The following is a 19,594-nucleotide window of genomic DNA, read 5'->3' on the forward strand; positions in this document are numbered from 1 at the left end:
GTGACCATGCAGATACATGCCAGGCACCACACAACCGGTCGGGCAGTGGGGAAGCTACAGCTGGGCAGCTTCTGCCTCAGCATGTGGGGCTCTCCAGCTCTAGCACCTGGCTGCCTTGGCTCCCTTTGGCTGCCTGGCACAATGAACAGTCATCTGTGGGTGGAAGGCAGTCAGGAACCGGAGCCCCACAGACTGGGGCAGGAGCTGCCTGGCATGGGATGGGTGCAGGCAGGAGTGCAGCAGGGGCTGCCCCAGGCAGGAGTGGGTGGGGTTCATTCCCATGCAGAGCACCATGGGGGCAGCTGTGGGCTGACCACATCTGTACCACACCTCCCAGTCAAGCTCTGCTGCATGTGTCCCTTGGTCCGCCTTCCCCGCCCCTAGCCAGCTCCCGGAACCTAGTGCATGAGTGCTCCCCCCAACTTTATTTTGAGCTATTATTTAATCACCTCTATATACAGTACTCAAATACATAAATGAGGATAAAAATATTTTGAAATAAAATTTAAATATGTTATAGTAAATGTATTGATTTGAAAAAAAATCACATACTAAAAATCAAAATTTGTTAAAATGATACCTTCTGAAAGAAGGTGGGTGCGTGAAGCCCTTGACAGCTCATCAAAACTTAAGTGACCCGTCCCCTGAAATAGTGCCCCCTTCCAGTCTATTACTACCTTTTGTTGAGCCCATGATTTCCCTTTCAAGTGTTGCAACAAACACTGTTATATATTAGGCACAATGTTTGTGCCTAATATACAAAAGTTACATTTATTTCCACCCTGAGATACAAATCTCCACTCTGCTTGGTAATTTTGGAACTTGCATATCCCACTTGGCAAGAACCTGTCTTAAAATCAGACCACTCTGGATAGAGGTGCTTTTAACTGCTCTTAATGCTTTTACCATGGCTAGAATAATTAAATATTAATTTGGTCAGAGAGAGAGAGAGTATGTATACCACCAGACCTAGTGGTGAGAGCACTCACCTGGGAAGGGAATATCTTGGTTTTAGATAAACATTCATTAAACTGTTGAATAATAGGGAGCACTGTTCCTCTCTTCTTACTTCTCAGTGGGCACATCTACACATGTTTGTTAATGTTCTGTAAGCTTACCATAAAATACTGCACAATACGCTTTCCCCAGCCTGGTGTCCACACGTGCACCTGTCAGAAGCAAATTTGCTCCTGAGAGGAGCACTTCAGTGTAGGGCTACTTCAGCTCTGCTGTGCCCCTCTACAGCATCCAGGGGGAGTTCCAGGTTCCATTGGTACCAGCCCCAGCCTGGCAGGGGGCACCAGAATCAGGCCTTGGTGTCCAGGGAGTGGAAAAAGCTGTCCTGCCTCTAGGGCAGCTGCCTGCCAGCCACATGCCCCAATCCAGAGACTGGGGCACGAGGCTGGGAAGCAGTAGGTAGGAGAAGGAACATTTTCACCGCCTCCTGCTGTCTGGGCTGACTAGAAGCAATTTGCTCCCTGTGAGTAATCTTCAATTGTGCTACTGCACAGTAGTTGCTGTGCAGTTAATCTACTACCTGTATTTATAGGTAGTAGTCAACTGTGCAATAGACTAATCTACTGTACAGTAAAGGCTGTGCACGTGTAGACCAATGACACTTCACTGTTCAGTAAATTTAGTCTGCTGTACAGTAAAGCATCTTGTGTAGACATGCCCTGCAGGAACTAAATTGCCACAGACTAGTGCATCCTGTAGGGTCCAAGTAGTTATAGGTGTCCTCCAAGCACAACCAGCAATGTGAAGCTTCCTCTGTAGACCTGTTCTGCACTGCACCACCAGGTTGCACCGAGTGGGCTGTGGAGGCCCCAGGGGAGGGCAGCAGGATGGGAGCCCAAGCCTGCAGTGAGTAGCCCATGCCTGCCCCATGCGCAAATCTGGGGGGCATGGGTCCCCCCTGCACCCTAGGAGTGTACACAGCCGTGGGGAGCCAGGCCATTGCTGTTGCCTGGACAAGCTGCCCTCAGCTCCATCCTGCTCCCTGCTGGGGCCCTGTAGCCACACATTGTGGCCCTGGGCCCCAAGCCGCATGCACCACCCAGCTGGGCAGCAGCCCCAGCCTGGCCCAACTCCCTCCCTATGGGGGTTTCAATCCCCACACACTCACCTATGGGCGCTGCTTTCCAGGCTGCTTGGTGGCCATAGACAAATAGATGCACATGGCACCCCTACCTCACCACCTTCCTCCCACTCCCTCCCAGGCCCGTGCAGTCTAGAACTCTGACAGCCTGCAGAAAGCTCTTCGCAGAACTTCAAAATCCACAGGTTTCTCTGCTAAAATGGGAAATCTGTGTTTTCCTCCAGTAAAGGGGGAAATCTATAGTTTTCTCCATTTCTCTGTGGGAAGCAGAAAACCAGAATCCCTGCTGATCACCCCCTGTTTTGCACCATCAAGAACAGGACAAAGGGTTTTGTCCAGTACAGTGGATTAATAGTGCCATGATATATCACGGCATGGCTGATCCACTTCTTTTTGGCATCGTCTATTTTCTAGCCTCAGCCTCCTACTAAAGGACTGTTGAATAGTAGTATTAGTACCACCCCCTTCACTTGTGTTTGAGCAAGGGCAGGTGTAAGGATCCAATTCCAGGACAGAGTTCCTTGTGGTTAATCCCAAATACAGAAGCATGCTTCCTTGAAACCTGGAACTGGGTATCTCATTTTAAAGGATGTGGCTTAAACCACATGCCTGCTCTTAGCATTTGTATTTTTATGAGTTTAGGTGAGCCCCTGCTCTGTACACGTTTTTGCAGATTTCACTCTTATCCATTTAACTCTGTGTACTTGCATGATAAATCCAGATACCCTTCTTAAGATTTTGGGTTTCAATTGGTGTCAAGATGCATAAAAGTTTGGTTTGGCTACCCTGAATATCATACCTTAGACTTTTGTTAGATGTTGTCTGTACTTCCCCTATGTCCTCTTCTACTTCCTGTCTCCTTTTCCCCCCCCTGCCCCAACTAGAGTTACAAATTAGTTTCATTCAAAGGCAGTGCCCAATCTAGTAGTCTGAAATGAACAGCCGCCTGATATACCCAGGTGATTATATATATATTGAAGTCAGTGAAGCTATGTCAGTTTTTGTGTCACCTGATTACCTAGTCCTGAATGTTTCTAGTTATTTCATATACAATATGTGGTTTTGTTTGTTTGTTTTTCTTAACATGCAAGATAGCACTACATCCTGTAATAGGCTAAGTGTGTGGACAAACAGGCCTTGCCAGGATTTTTTTATTCTCTTTCTGCCCTTATTAAATGAGTTTTAATATAAATAGTCACATTTTCTGGCAACTGGGAAAGCAGCAGTTATTTCAAGAAGATGGATATGACTTTACAGTGTCGATTTTTCATTTTTTCCCCATGGGACATCTTGATCTCTCCTTGTGCTGCAGTGACAGCTTTCAGGTGATGTGGACAAGAAGCAAGCCAAGTAATCAGCCCTCAGGGGTAGGTATTGTCTCCAGCTGGGCATTCCTCCAGGAAGAGTTTTAGCAAATAAATCAGTCACAAAGTCTTGTTTCTATAAACAAGTGCTTTAGCTGCAGTTGATAACTTTGAAGGATCCATTGTATGCAGCTCTGTGTGTGTGTGTGTGTGTGCGTGTGTGTGTGTGTGTGTTTTCTTCTTTTTCTGTTTAGATATATGATTATAGGGGCTGAAAATTTAAGCCTTTGAGGGACCAAGTGTATTTCTTTCAAAATATACCTTTGTTAATTAGGATGCTGAAATTAGACAGTGCAACAGTGAAATGATAAAGGTAAAGAGAATGGGTATAAAAGGAATTGTAGATAGTACTTCTACCAGCAAATAGCTGGCTGGTCAATTTAAAAGAAATTATAGTATCTCAAAAACTTTCTTTTCTGTAACTAAATACTGTAAAATCACATCTTGGACCAACTTGTTGGTCCAAGGTTTGAACCATAAGCTTTGTTTCAGAGGGAGGAACACACAGCCTTAAAAACAGTTTAAACTTTTTCTACGGCACACAATGTTTAAAATATACACATTAATTTGTGATAACACAGTTACCTCCTATGTGTCCAGGACCTTGGCTCCATGTGCTTACAGCACCTGTGAAGGTAGATCTTCAAAACGAGTTGTTCCGTGAAATTAACCAAGTCATTCCTCTCCTACTGTCTGCGAAGTATACCTGCATACTTTGTCTGCATATGGTGTTCCTTTGTCTCTAAAGTGAATATATGGCACTTTAGATGGAATAAATCATATCTGAGTTTTTTCTCAATGCATTGTTCATATAATTTTGTACCCCTCTAATATAGCTGATTCAAACAAAAGAGAACCAATATCTGAGGGCTTTCCAATTAAGAGAATTCAACAAGGGACGCTCTGCAGATTTGTGTGCCCTCTCTAGAGATTTTTGGATCAACCTAGCAAACAAGTTGTAAAAAATGTGACAGACCGCATTGTTGATTTTCTTTTTGTCTTTTTTTCTTAAGATAACACAACAGAATAAACAGTACTCATACAAAACAGGGGTATGCGGCAATACTAAGTTGTATGCTCTCTCTCTTCCCCCGTGTCCTGCATATTTTGATTGATAGTAACCATTAAATAGCCCAGAGTTGACATACTGTTCTTCCCTTTCTGATGGAAATAAAGAAAACTGAGTTCTGAATACAACAATTTTCTTTTTGATCATGCAAGAGCATCACTAGACTCTGTTGGACATTAGAAACTAAACCCCCACTATTTTCATGTGTTAAATGTGTGGAGACAGAGGTGAGAAATGTTTTGGTTACAGTAGGCAGTAGAATCATTTCATATAACCTAAAACAAATCAATACATAGCATCTTATTAAGAAGACTCTTCAAAATGGAGCCATTGTGAACATGACGAAATTCAATCATGACAGAATACAGGGAGGCCACTGAATTCTGCAAAATAGATTTTTTGGCTGATGTGGTAACAGCTTATCATTTGCCTTTTGTTAAATAACTCTGTATACTCTGTTGGTTTCTGAGAACAAAAACTTATTTCATACAGTTAAGTAACAAAACAAAATCTATTATTACATTGGTTTCTGTTCTCGCCCCCACAGAATAACCAGCTCTTGTGTTTCCAAGCTGTGCTTTAAAAATGTACAGATTCAGCTTTGGAGTACTCATCCTTCTAGGTCGACTGCAGAAAAAATTATACATCTGCATTACTTTGCCAGGTCCCTTAATAGCTGGAGACATAAATTACATACAAACCAGTATAATGATTGGAAATGGGCTCAAATCTGTAACACAACAGAAGTTCAAGTACACATAAACCTCTTGCAAAATGGCTGAACCGGTTGATGTAGTATCAAATTTTAACTGATTTAGTTTAAATCAGTTTATTGAAATTCTGTCTCAGATGCCCTCCAGACTCAAGTAAACTCACAGTCCCCCAGCATCCCAGGATGCTTTGCACCTCCCCTGCAACTCGCACCTCACAGGGTGTGTGGGCTAGTTTTGGCCCAAGCTGTTTGTTTTAGTGAGCAGGGAGGCATGCTTTAGTACCCCCAGCTTCTGGCCTTGGCTGCTGCAGGCATGTGGCTGCATTTCCAAAATAAGAAGTGAATGTCCGTTCACTTGCTTACCAGTTCAAACTATGCAGTTTAGACTAACCTGTGAAAATTGAATCAATTCAGCCTCAGGCTTTTTTGTCTGTCTGTACTTAGCCAATGTGTCTGTCTCATTTTGACACAGTTTAAATTTGGTATGAAACTTTTCCCTCTGAATTTAACAGTAGAAACTAATTATTTTTTTAATTAAAAAATGACACTGCATTTCATCAGTAACTTCCTTGGAATCACAAATTTTACAGTCCTCCATGTGATCTCACTGGGGATTCATTAAAAGCAGAAAGTAAGTCTTTCTTTTTCAACATGGAAAAGAAAATGACTAGCTTGCAATGACAGTTGAAAGCTTTTGACAAAGCTGGATTAAATAATTGCAAATAGGCAGCAAGAGCTCTTGCTCATGAAAACTCATGCATTTCTGATTCAGTTAGTCTGTAAGGTGCATCTCTACCCTGCACTCTGCAGTTATTGTGAGTTCTAGTATTGGCTACTTTGAGTGAAGAAGTAGATCCTATCTCTGTAAATATCTATCCAGTACAATAGCTTAAAAAACCACTAGATTCTCTTGTCCAGCACAAGAATGTGGTAGGCTTTGCAGTTCTAGGGCTGATTCATAAATCAAGGAAAGAAACTTGCAAAGGAAACATTACAAATATTTTCCACAACCAGAGAAATCCTCTGTGGAGGAGAAAGCTTTTTAGAATCCATTGAGTTAATAGTTTCTTTGATCTGTTCAAGTAATGTAAAGCAATAGACGGCTCCCATGAAGTGGGACCCACTGGCCAATGTGAACTAAAATAAAATCTTCTGTCTCCAATATACACACCAGCCTTAAAATAAAGTTTTAGCCAAATGTCTGAAACTTTTACCTATCCTTCAAGGTTAATCAGCTGTAACTGGAGGAGATCCAGTTCCTAGGAGATCATATCTACAGACTGTAGCACACACTACTTCTCTATCTCAATTATGAGGATCCCTTAATGAGAAAGAATAGCTTTAGAAGGCATCCAAGATGCACCTCATGTAGTGCTGGGGTGGGATTTCATAGCCTTGGACTAATTTTGCTCTCACTGAAGTCCATGAATTTCTTACCATTGGCTTCAACTTCGGCAAGAACAGATTTAAATAGATATTAGGCCCTTCCACAGGGGTGGTATTTTCAGACCAAAATCAACATTTGCCGTAATTATACTTATATGAATCCAGTGCAAGTGAAGTTGCATTAACTTTCAGGTGGCCTTAAAAGATAATCCTATGTAAAGTTTATAAAGTTATACCAAAAGTACCTGGAAGTTAGAAAGGCATAGATAAAGAAGTGAGATCAAAGAAGAATTATACAGAGTATAATTTTGCCTCTTAAAAAAAGTTTTACATATAAGGAAATAACTGTGGTATGTCAGATAACACCAGGAGGTAATAATTAATGGTAAATGCTGCTGTTGTCTTAGTGCCAGTGACTGTATTGCATTCTCAGTTGTAACATAAAACTACACTGAGGCACCTCTTAGAAGATATTTTTGGTCCAACCTATCTAGGAAATAATAATTTAAAGTCTTGATGAAAATCTAACTAATGATCTCACAAGGTCCTTTCCAGACCTAAACTTCTGTGAATCCTGTGTAAAGCAAATAGAGTCTGTAGATGCTTTCTTGCTGTAGTTTAGTCATGAGCAGACGATGTATGTTTGTGCGTAGAGCATTTATTTAGTCAACATTTAGAAATTTAAATTTCACGAAGCTGTCTGTGCAGGAGACTGAAGGATGTTATTGATTAAATACAATGAATACACATCTGTGTGTTTCTGTGATGTTAACATATCACCTAGTAAATATGCTTCAACTTTTTGGTTTTTGTTTTTTTTTTTATGGGATCATAGGAGAGAGAGGCTGGAAGAGACCTTACAAAGTCATCTTGTCCAGCCCTCTGCTCAAGACGGGATCATCCCTGACTAAAACCATTTCAGCCAAGTGTCGGGCTAACCTGCTCTTGAAAACTTACAAGGATGGTGATTTCCACATTTTTTTTCTAGGTAGTCTGCTCCAATGCTTGACCATCCTCACAGTCAGAAAATTCCTCCTATTTCCAACCTTAATTTCTTCTGCTGCAGCTTGAGGCCATCACTACTAGTCCTGTCCCCCATGGTCACAGAGAAAAGTCCATCTCCATCCTTTCTATACTCACTCTTCAAATATCTGAAGACTGTTCAAAACTGTTTGACTATCTGCCCCCCCCCTTCATTTTTTGCAGACTAAATAACCCTAGCACGTTCAGTCTTTCCTCGTAAGTCGTGCTTCCTAGGCCTCTAATTCTTCTGTTGGACTCTTTCCAATCCACCCACATCTTTCTGGAAGTGTGAGGCCCAAAACTGGACACAGTACTCCAGTTGAGGCCTCACAGAGCAGAAGAATCACTTCTCTTCATTTTGCAGGTGACACTCCTGTTGGTATAATTTGGCATTGCTGTTGGCTTTTTTACAACAAGAGTACACTCTTGGCTCATGCTTGTCTCCTGGTCTGATGTAACCCCCAGGTCATTCTCTGCAGCACTGCAGCCTTATTTATATTTATACTTTCATGTATATGTATTTTTATAACTTAAAGTGTAAGGAGCTGATCCTACTTCTATGACAGTCCTAGGAGGACATGCATCTCTTTAGAGCTGAATTCTACAAGTGTCTTCTATAAATATCAAAGATTTGTATGATACATGTTTGCAATATAAAGTAAGACTGATGATGAAGGAAATAGGTTATTTTGACCAGTCATTTAACGGTCTTCCAATCTGCTTACTTCTCATAAAAACATAAAATAGTTCAGTTTTGTTTACCTTTTGCCCTAATACTGAGCTTGTGAAATGCTCTAGAAAGATATTAAACAGCATTCAAAACCAGCTTTTGTTTACACTTGAAATATTTTTTTATGCCTGTCAACTATCTGACAAGAATTTTTATGCATTTGAAGTACACAATGTACTTTTTGTTTAAACGGTGGGAATAGCAAATGAACTCTCTTGAGAATAAACACTTCATACTACAAAGAGAGGTTCTAAAGCTGTCTAGACCCTTTATTAGTACATTAAAACTTTCCCCACCACCAAGACCCTGTATCTTTTGATTTTTATCAGTAGAGCTGGATGAATGAGACTCTTTTGGATCAGATACTGACCCAAAAATTATTAAGAAATAACTGCTAAGTTTTTAATTGACTTGAAATGAGACACTTCACTTAGAGGTTATTTTAATCCCTCTTGCTATTTTTACAAAATGCGTTCAGAGGTAAGATGTAAAGTGCCATTTGCAATAGAAAGACTAAAGCATTCCATTTAGAAAACTTCCAAATAAAATATCATGTTTACAAAAATTTTCCACAATTTCCCTATGAAAGTAGTCAATGTATTGCATCCCAAATGTTTCTATCTCTAATGATGACCTCTTGGGGAATGGGAAATGTCTGTTTTTATATTTAAAATGCTTAGCATGTTGCATGTGCTATTGGAAATAACCGTACATGATTTCCACTGTAACCTAGAGAAGATTCATTGCATCTCCTCTATATTTTTTAGGAGTACAGTAAAATGCAACTTGCAGTTTATTGTGTGTTCAATCTGAAGAATGACATGAAGAACAGCAATATGAAAATAAGAAAAGTGGCTGAATCCTGCAATCCTTTTGTCTTTAGCAGAACTGATCATGCAAGGGGTTGCAAGATCAGAACCCAAAAATATTTATCTGGCATTGAAATGGCTCTTTTATTGAAATCAGTTCAGATGCTCATATTTGATACTGTAGACTCATGCAGCAAGGAAATTATTTAAATGTTTGGAAGTCAACTGCCACCAATTTCATGCGACTGAGTTACCATTGTTTAGTTTCTCTACTGTAGTTTTGTCAAACCCCCCCCCAAAATTCTTAAGATATTTCTCTATCACAAAGTAAAGCCTTAATTTACTAATCTTTGGTTAGCAGGGCATTCATATCCTCGTTTGAAACATGCTGTAGCTAGTGCTGCTGCAAATAGCTCGATACATGAAAAAGCTAATATCTGCCTCAGAAAATATAGTGTTTCCATCCAAGAACCTATTACTATAACTTGCATGCAAAAATCCTTCAAAAAAATTGCACTTAACCTAGTTTAGCTTAATTAAACACATTCACCCCCCCCCCCCCCCCCCCCCCCCCCCCCCCCCCCAGTATTTCCTCTGGCTCTTTGTTTCAATTTAAATCCTCATAAGAAATTGGGGGTCTGATCCTGTGCTTTTTTTTTTTTTTTTTTTTTTTTTTTTTGTACCTCAAAAAATTCCACTGATGTAAACAGTCTTGGGTGTGCAATGAATGAAGAATTAAAGCCCTTTGTGTTAGAAAGTTCAGTGAGATCTGAGATCTAAAGATAGAATTGTCCTTTATATGTATTCTCTGGCACAGAAAGAAGTGATTGACGAGGACAAGTATGGTATATGAAAGAATAGTTAAAACACAGACACACTGACGTTATAATACAGTGTCTCATCAGATGACTTGGTGTTTTGACTACGTGGCTACAGCAGGTCTATAATTTAAATGCCATTAATGGGACAAAAAAGCAATAGCATGGAGACAAGGATACTATAAAATCTTTGGGTCTGTACTTACAATGCAGATAAAGTAGTTCCTTTGAACTCGTGATGCCAAATGTTGTCCACAGATACTACTCTTCAATAAGGAAAACTATTTTTTCCCCTCCCAGTATAGACAGACTTTTTCTGTTTAGGCTGCTTGGTGTGTAACATTACAAGGATCCAAGGCAAAGGGAAGCTGCTTATATTTTGACTAATCCATATCCAGTTAGCACATTCAGTATAGAATTCACTATTGTGAATAGTCATGACTGTGTGTTCTTTGTACTGTAGCCTTTTGAATATGCTTCTTTATACTTTCATTAAAGTAGCACACAAAGCTAATTTTACAAGAATCTATTGGTGCTCAGCTGTAACAGAATTACACAGAGTCCTATGACTGCATCCCAGTTATAATATCTCATTTGTTTCCACTAGGCTGTTGTAATACCCTTTCTGCTGTTTAACTTTCTTTCTTTCTTTTTCCTTTTTTCTTTTTTTTCAAATTATAGCTGGAATATGTTTTGTTCATTGGTCTTAGCTGGGGAGCTGCACACATTTCCTTATCCTCATGAAAACCAGACATTTTAATGCACCTTAGAGTTATACATGTTGTAATTTGTTTGCCAAATTGGAATGATTCTTTCCAGAAACAAGCCCTGATAATTGAATGCCTTCATGAAATATGTACAGTATTTTAGCTGGGAACTGTTTTTAAGTACATATTTTAAAAGGGAAAAAGAAATCTTGTGTAAGTTAAACTTGCCTAACTGTTTCAAGTTTTCTAGCTGGAGATTATCATAATAAATGCATTATTTCCTTGTACTGTGCAAAACCAAACAAAAGAATGCAGACTTTGTAAGCTGCGGTTACTCGGGCCACTTTCTTGTATACTGGCTTATTGTATAGATGTCTGTTACCAAACCAGGTAAGTGTTTATTGCTACTAAAATTTCCCCTTCCTGTGTACTTAAATGTATGTATACTTTTTAAAATATTCACGCTGTGCTCTCATGCCTTAATTCTTGCTTCTACTGGAGATAAACCAAAGTTGAATATTAATTATTGTAAAAATCGTTTTGGAGAAGTTGCCTTTACATGAGCCAGCCCCAAATTCTGAGTAGTGAATTGTGTGTCTGCACGTGCATGAATGCGTGCCTGCACATACAAATGCATGATCCTCCTTTCCTTCATTAAATCAGATATAAAAATCAATTCCTGTTTCCCTGATGGCATGTAATTGAATTAAATTACTTATTTATAACTGAACTCCAGGGAACTAAGGTTACCACACTTAATTAAAAAAAATAAATAAACTGCTATTCTAAAGAAAAGTTGTTCTTTGCTGTTCACAACTATGGGAGACCATCCCTCAAAACTGAAATGTTGACTATTGCCACAGCAGCCTCTTCTACACACCTGTATAACAACTCAATGTCTCTTAATTTTATTATGTATTGGAAAGTGGTAGCATTCAAACATTTATAAATGCTTTGATTATCAGAGGATTCTTAATCAGAGTAGTCAATAAAATGAACGCAGATATTCACATTTAGTATTTTCTGTTGCTTTTATTTGATCAGTTTATGGCCATCTCCTTCCAAATGTTCCTGAACTCTAAAAATGGGCTGAAAGTACCCCTTCAGTGAAGCTAATAGGCACAAGGCTGCAATTAGTTCTAATAAAATGAAGCTGTTGAGTACCTCAAAATGAGGATAGCTTTCCAAGCATCACATTAACTACTCCTGGAGCTTCCAGTCATGCTTAATAATTGTGGGAGTTATTTAATTTGAATGAAAAATCATGCCAAGAGGTTAAACAAACTCTTATGTTCATGAAATATGGCGTGAAGGATCCTTTCTTTCCCTTATTTTCTCTAGCAAAAAATCATTATTTTCTTAGCCATATTATCTTTTATATGTCTCAAGGAAAATAACTTCTCCATGACTACAAAAGCTTCATAATTGCATACTACAAAAAAAAATCCTCCTGTTAGCTTAAATAATTGGAGACTTTTGTTTTCTGAGTGCTGAATGTCAGATTTTCCCTTCTGCCAGTGTGCATGCGTATGTGCGTTCATAGGTACAAGTGCAGACATAGTTGACTACATGTGTTAGGCCTATAAATGCTGGAAGGGTATTGAAGTTCAGCACTTTAATTTAACTTTTTTTGTTCATTTAACATTTGTGATTTTATCTGTGTAAGAAAAAGGTGAGTGCGAGCATCTTTTGACCTTTCCAATTAAGAATAGAATTAAGCATATGCCACTTGCTGGAAATGGAGACCAAGGCAGTCGTATCATGCCTCAAACCTCACTTTGTTTGTCTGTGAGTACTGAGAAGGGAAAACAGATTTTTCCACAATACCTTACTTCCAAAATCTATACAAGCGGCTTACTGTGGCAAAGGCAATTCTTGAAATGGGGTGAGTCAGGGTGGGGGTGGACATGCATTGTTTTCCTTCCCCTGACTCAGGCAAATCAAGAGTGAGGTTGAAATGATCTAGAGCTGAATTATCTCTCATGCTGAGCTTCTCCATGCTTGGACCTCCTCCCTTTTAATGGGGTCTTTTCAGGAGTAGTGTAGTCTGGCATTATAATTTCAATGAAGATGGGTTTCCAGGCAGCTGAAGGAAACGTTGATTCAATGAGATCCTAAAGTCAGTAAGAAAGTATAGTCTTGTAAGGGGGGAAAAAAACACATCTCTTTCTCAAGAAATTGTAGCTAACTCTTAGCTGCTTCTGTTAGTCAAATCCTGCCCTCAGTGAAAGCATTTGAAATAAACTCTGTAAGAGGAGGCTTGTAGCATCTGCCTCTATCCCCTTCACCAAAACGGTCCTTCTGATGCTCAGTGCATGGGCATGGATATGGGTCCTGTGACAGGTATATACCACATCTGGAGTCTGAATGTTTAACAGGGTATTCCAAACAGGCGGGGGAGAAGCTGTTTTGCACTGGCAGAGTAAAACTATCTGCCATCAGATTCACTGAATAGTAAGGAAAAGAATACTCCTTTGTCTCTCCTCCCTCCCCAGTTCTTACAGACAACTGCGCTGCAGTTTAATATTGTTTCTGACAGCACGTAAGGATTGAAATGGGAAATGTAGAGAATGGTGCTGGACCTGTCTAGAGCTAACTCTAGGGGAACTGGCAATATTGAATAAGGGCTTTGCCTACATAAACGGGTTTTTGGCTTTTTAAGGAAATGTCACATCTCCACCTTTTGGATTCCTTCAATACAATATTGTAACAGTGAAATCCAGTAGGGAAATTAAATAGCTTCTGAAAGAGATTAAAGAATTACAAGTACAAGGGAACTCATAGTACTCAGTGGAGCTGATTTTATAGGGTACATGTATGAGGCCAGACTCTGACACCTTTACAGTGGATGGGTCTACACATGCAATTAATTCAAAGCAATAAACTCTGGAGCAGTTTGAGCTGGAGTAAACTACTCCTGAGTGCAATATATCTACATGTGCACCCAGAACAGCAGCAATCTGAGCCATGGAAGAGCAATTTACACAAGGGCTGCACCTGTCCTGCTCTGTTTTGGGCTCCAGTGACCGCATTGGGCAGCGGAGAGGCTGGCCAGTGCACAAGGGTGCTGAAAGTGCAAAGCTGTGTGGCTAGGGAGCAGGCAGGAGTCTGGCACCCTGCTGACTGGGCTGACCAGGTGCAATTTATGCCTATGATCATCAACTACACATGCATTTTAATCATAGCCTAATACTGTTGCACATGTAGATAGTGAAGCTTTACTTTGCAGCTAATTAGTCTACTCCACAGTAAAGTGTATGTGTAGATATGGCCAGTATCATCTTATGCCTGTAATGATCCTACTGAAATCAGTGGGACTAGGTGTGTAGTAAATGGGTAATCAATGCAAGTCAAATATGATAATCCATCAGCATAGGAAAAAAACCAGAGTGAAGACAATAAGATAGGATATCAGTCAGGGTCCCTTCTGCAATAAAAATGTGACGTACAGGAGTTTTGGTAAGAATTTTAATCTTTCTTTGGGTCAGTTCCATGATATGGATCAGTATAGGAAATGTTTTTTTCTGATAGAAGGGATCAGTCTGCACCAATTTGAATAGCTATTGTTGCACTGTTCTCTCCTAAAACTGTTGGGAAGAATAAATAGTAAACTTCAACCAACAGGCCAAAAAGAAGCAAGTAAATGAGTGGCATTTCTGCAAGCCACTCCATCTTTCTTTTTTCAGTGAGAATCTTACTTAGCAAAAGTGTTCATTAAGCAACAGGATTGTTTAACATTGATACCTGATGGCTTGGTATTATACTGCCATTGATTTAAAAATGAAAGGCACGTTGCCTATCGTACTGAATTCTTCTTTACACTTGCCATCATGAAATAGAAGTTCAGGAATTCTGTGGCATAAGAGCAGCAATGAACTAATCTCTAAAGGCCCTGCTACGTGCTGAAATTAAAGCTGGATAGGAACCAGCCACAGAGTTGTTATACATTTTCAAGCATTAACTTTTTATATCTGGTTGGCTCTTTTTATAGGTCATTTTTATTGTGTGATCTTTATTTTGCATGTGGCCAATCTAAATTTATGTACAATTAACCAGTTAATTGTATAATATGTGTAATGTGTAGTGGGGGCCTTAGAGTAAAAAGTTATTTTTGAAATGGTAGTAAGAGGCCACTTTTTACCCTCTTAGGGTGGGTATATGTTGAACCCACACAATGTCTTATCCACACAAGTATAATATGCTACCTTTTACAACTTCTCTTATGTAATTACAGGGAACAGAGCAAGCATTTGAGGGTGACCATGCACCCTGGTTTGACTGGGATACTCCAGGATCCTGTAGCCCAGTCCTGGCTTGTTAGTCAAAAGTTCCAGGCCAGAGTCCAGTGAGGAGGCAGACCATCATGGGTACTTGCTCCATTCCACCCACCTTGCTCCCAAATTGCAGTGGTGGTGCCTGCCCCAGCCACCTGCTTGGTGCACTATGCCCCTTCACCTCCCTGCCAAACTCCAGCCCAGGACTTTTGGACCAACCGGCTGGGACTGGACTACAAAATCCTGGCATGTCCGAGGCAAACCAGGATGCATGGCCACCCTAAAGCACTTTGGCCATTGATACTATGTTTCTGTTATAGCTACAAGCATATTCTATAATAATTAAAACGCCTGACAAAACACAGTTCACTTCCTGATTTTAGATTAGAAATCACAGCTGCTTTTGGTGTAGTAGGATTCCAGATGTTGGTGTGTTTTGTGTGTAACACTGTTGTAATTGCAGGAAGGAAGGAATAAGTTTTGCTATCGGAGAATGCTATAACCATTGAAATCTGAATGGGGCTGCAAGGATGTGTACACAGAATATACAGTCAGATGGTGTGCTTTCAAACTCACATAAATCCCATTTAAATTAACACAAACTGCATATGCATTTGGAGACCATATATGGCTTCGTGTATAGTATGTGAAGGGAAAATAGCTGCTATTTAAAATGTTGTTTAGGTTATCTCTAACTGGGGAACTGAAAATCCCATTTTGTACTTCACTTACTGGCCTAGCTGTTAGAAAAATGTGCAAGATTATGCAATGGGCTGAGAATTCAGCAATGTGTAAACTCTGTATGGGCAAGTAATATGGGGGAACCTTGAACTCTGGATGGTTTTACTTCTATCATTTTTCATATCATTTTAATCCCTCTTGGGCCACCATTTAATGATTAGATACTCTAATCCTGTGGATATCTGTGCCAGCCAAGTAGAACCTACTCTTGCATTTCCCACCCCCTCAATTTTCTAGTAAATTATAAGGAAATTTTGAGGGTGTGCTTTTTAAAGAGAATGTAATCCATACTGAACAAGGGGGCAAATTTTTCCCAGAAATTTGCCAGAACAAAGCTATCAAGTCAGGATGCTGGCAAGTACCTTTTAAACCTGCATTTCCCCAGTGATGCAGATGGATTAGTCTTACAGTAACTTCATGACACCAATGTGTCAATAGGTGTATTTGCATACATGGACTCATGCATGCATGCATCTGTGGGTATGCATGCATGCATCTGTGGGTATGCATGCACGAGCCCTCTCTCTTCCTTCCTTCCCCCCCACATTCCGTTTTGTTTTTAATGATCCTGACTTCCCCCTTCCATGGAATAGCTCACAGAAGGATACATAGAGGGAAAGATTTTTTCCTTATGATCTCTCTCTGATCAATCCATCAAGAAAAGAAAGGATTTCATAGATTTTCATAGACATTAGGGCAGGAAGGGACCTAGGAAGATCATCAAGTCCAGCCCCCTGTCTGAAGGGCAGGAAGTCAGCTGGTGTCCCAGCAAGATAAGCATCCAATTTACTCTTGAAGCTGTTCAATGTAGGTGCTTGAACCACCTCCAATGGTAGGCTGTTCCAGACCTTGGGGGCTCAGACAGTAAAGAAATTTTTCCTTATGTCCAGCCTGAAATGATCTTGCAGTAGTTTATAACTGTTCGACCTAGTCATCCCTTGGGGCGCTCTGGTGAACAGACATTCCCCCAGATCCTGGTGGTCACCCCTGATAAACTTATAGGTGGCCATCAGATCGTCCCTGAGCCTGCGCTTTTCCAAGCTAAAGAGCCCCATGGCTCTCAACCTTTCACTGTAAGGTCTGTTTTCCTGATCTCTGATCATGCACATGGCTCTTCTCTGGACTCTCTCGAGCTTCTCCACATCCTTTTTGAATTGTGGATCCCAAAACTGGACGCAGTACTTCAGCTGTGGCCTCACCAAGGCTGAGTACAAGGGATGCTTGGACCTTGTAAAATAGCCTGTTTTCCTCCACACTCTTTCCATGTGTCTTAGGACAGTTGGTGTATCTTGACTGAGGACTGGGATAAAACACAGTCCCCATCTTACATTAGAGCTTGGTGTGCTTGGACTCCAGGCTTTTAAGAACAGAACAAGAAAACCCCCTCAAAGTTAACTGAGTTATAAGACCCAACTATTCAGAAACCATATTAACAGTATTCTTTTTCAACAATTTTATGTAACGCACAGCAAGCTACCAGCTCCAGAGAAAGTTTTTTCTTTTTCTTTTTAACAAATCCATTACATTTCAGATTATATACACACACACACACATTGTTGTATACAACTTTTTCATATTTTACCTTAACTGAACCATGTTGTTTACTAGACAGTAAACATTCAAACTCTTATTTGGGCAATTCCAAGTTGTAGCAAGAAAAAAAAAATAGTCATGACCGTAAGGTACTAAAAAAGTATCTTTTGTGTCTACTTGAGCAATGGTTCCTCTGGCTATTGGAGACGGTTTTGTAAGGTACTAAGTACCTCCTATTTTACATGTTTTCCACACAGAACATGAGTAGGTGTTGGGAGCTCAACACGCTTTCAGGAATGGGTGTATTTGGGTTATATCTGTACTGCAGCCAAAAGCTGCATACCTTAGCTATGTTTATATACTGTCCATAATTCAGCTGCACTAGCAGTGAGTTGAGAGTAAGCTTGAGTATTAAGCTAGCTTATTAAGCAGTTTTGTAGCCTTATGCTGAGCTCCATGGTTTGGCAGCTACACCTTCATAGGTACCCCAACTAGTTACCAAGGTATGCTACGGGCAGGGATTCAGGTTTTCCATTTGTAATGGAAAAGCACAGTAAAACCCAGATTTTTTCCTTTAAAGGAGAAAAACATAGATTTTCTCCTTTAAAAGAGAAAATGAAGAAATCTGTGCATTTCCCCTTGCAGGCTGGCAGAGTTCCAGCCTGCAAGGGGCTGGGGGGAAGGGGAACAGGGTGGTCAGGTAGGTGGGGCCTCACATGCATGTGTGCACTAACACATGTGCTTGGCTGCCAGGCAGCCTGGAAAGCAGCTCCCACAGGTAAGTCTGGGGTGTGTGGGGGTAGAGGAGGAGGGAGGGATTTGTTCAGGGCTGGGGCTGCTGCCCCACTATGGCAGTGCCTGGGGCTTGAAGCTGTGATGCATAAGGAATGGGATGGAGTAGGCAGGGGTAGGGGCCTGGCTCCCCACTGCTGTGCGCACTCCCGGGGGGGAGGGGGCAAGTGCCCCCAAGATCTGTGCGTGGGGTGGGAGTGGGCCGCCCACTGTGGGGTCAGGGTTCCCCACCCCTGTGCCTCTGCAACCCAGCAGGTGGGAGCCAGCATGTCATGGCACAGTGGGACTGGGTGGAGAAGCTCATTGCCACTGCCATGAGCCCTGCACTGTCATAGCAAGGTGCCCCCTGCCTGCCTGGCAGCAGAGGGGGTGATGGTGTGGAGTTATGCCCCTTGCTGCTGCTGGGCACCAGGGTGGCGCAAATCTCCCAGTGGTGGCATCAAGCTTCCCCACCTGCCCTGGCTATACCTTGCTGTGCCAGGTCCAACAGTGGTTTGCAGGGTGGAGATCCCAAGCTCTCAGTGGGCTGTTCTTATCTACCTGCTCCCCGCAGCCTGTGCTTCGGGCCTGTTGCCCGCAGGGAAGGGGGAGCCAAGCTCCATGCTCTGCCCCATTACAGCAGCTGCCACCTCCGATGGGTGGCAGCTGGGGCTCAGGTACTGCTGCAGGGGGCAGGGAGCTGCAGACCTGGGTCCCTGGTTCATAGCCCTGGCAGCTGGGCCCCCCCCCTTCAGCAAGGCTGGGCGGTTGGGGGCTGTGGGTGAGGAGTGAGGGGCACTAGCAGGGCTAGGGGGGCTGTGGGTGGGGAGTGTGAGGCAATGGTATGGGCAGGGCACCAGCATATCAGGGCTGCTCAGCACCACAAAGCAGGGTGTGGGGAGGGGCACAGCTGGACCCACATCCTGGTAAGTGAAGGAAGCAGAGGGAGCTCTGATTTTTCCATGATTGGAAAAAAGAAAAAAAAAACAAAAGAAAATCAACTGCCAAAACTTGCAGGTACTTAGAATTTATTTTATTATAGTGATACATTGTAAACATATCAATAAAGTATTGTTTTCAACTGATACCTGTGAATATAATGGCATATCATTTTAATCACAGAAAAATGCAGATTTGGGTGGTTTTGATCAGAGAATTTGCAATTTTTAAATGGAGAAAACCAAGATCCCTGGTCATGGGTACAATGACTGTTTAAACTATTTGTTACTTCAGGGGGGAAAGTTCTCTTCCATTTTCCTTTTTCCCCAAGAATGGGGGGAAAAAAAAAGATTTATGCTTCTTAAATCTAGCTTAACTTCAGGCACACGCAGCAAGTATCCTTCCTAAGGTGACCGAGCTGAGAACTAACCTCCTGCATATCTCTTCGCCTTTAAAGCATACAACAGATTGCAATAAGAAATATGTGGAAATATGATAAACAGGCCCTTGTCTTAGTTTCAAACTTTCCAATAAACTGAAATCCTAAACTGTGCATGTGTGCCCTCACTCCTCCCCCCCCCTTTTTTTTAAGTAAGGGCAAGAAAAATAATATAAATGGT

At 41.2% G+C, this 19,594-nt stretch overlaps 1 long non-coding RNA gene across 4 annotated transcripts in view; it reads right to left on the reverse strand.

Moving 5' to 3' along the window:
* LOC149864183 (uncharacterized) overlaps positions 1 to 19,594 on the reverse strand; it is a 113,963-nt gene that overhangs the window by 38,505 nt on the left and 55,864 nt on the right. For all 4 annotated transcript variants that reach the window (XR_016442541.1, XR_016442543.1, XR_016442542.1 and 1 more), the window contains exon 3: positions 4,048 to 4,204. This is a non-coding gene — a long non-coding RNA (uncharacterized LOC149864183). The remainder of the gene's footprint in view (positions 1 to 4,047; positions 4,205 to 19,594) is intronic.

The sequence above is a fragment of the Crocodylus siamensis genome, chromosome 5, assembly GCF_052110815.1.
Source record: "Crocodylus siamensis isolate JL-2025a chromosome 5, ASM5211081v1, whole genome shotgun sequence".
Classification (NCBI taxonomy): Eukaryota; Metazoa; Chordata; order Crocodylia; family Crocodylidae; genus Crocodylus; species Crocodylus siamensis.